This window comes from Didymella exigua, assembly GCF_010094145.1.
Source record: "Didymella exigua CBS 183.55 unplaced genomic scaffold M421scaffold_9, whole genome shotgun sequence".
NCBI classification, from domain to species: Eukaryota; Fungi; Ascomycota; class Dothideomycetes; order Pleosporales; family Didymellaceae; genus Didymella; species Didymella exigua.
In genome coordinates, this window is record NW_022984783.1 from 230,284 (window position 1) to 230,795 (window position 512).

The window sequence follows — 512 nt, forward strand, 5'->3', positions numbered from 1 at the left end:
GGAGGACTCCCTAATCTCGGAGGACTTCCAACGCTTCCAAATCTCGGAGGACTCCCAACGCTTCCTAATCTTGGAGGACTTCCAACTCTCCCGACTCTACCCAACCCTGGTCTACCTTCCCTACCCTCAGTGCCTAAGCCCAGCGTCCCATCTCTCCCGACTCTACCCAACCCTGGTCTCCCGACTCTACCCAATCCTGGTCTACCTTCCCTGCCCTCAGTACCTAAGCCCAGCGTCCCTTCTCTCCCGACTCTACCTAACCTTGGCCTACCTGCTCTGGGTTCCTTACCCACCCTTCCCATCCCGGCACTTCCCCTTCCAGGTACTGGCCTTCCCTCATTGCCAAATTTGGGCCTACCATCACTGCCTCTGGGTGGTCTTCCTACAGGCGGTCTTCCTACGGGCGGTCTTCCTACAGGCGGTCTCCCTACGGGTGGTCTTCCTACAGGCGGTCTTCCTACAGGCGGTCTCCCTACGGGCGGTCTTCCTACGGGTGGTCTTCCTACAGGCGG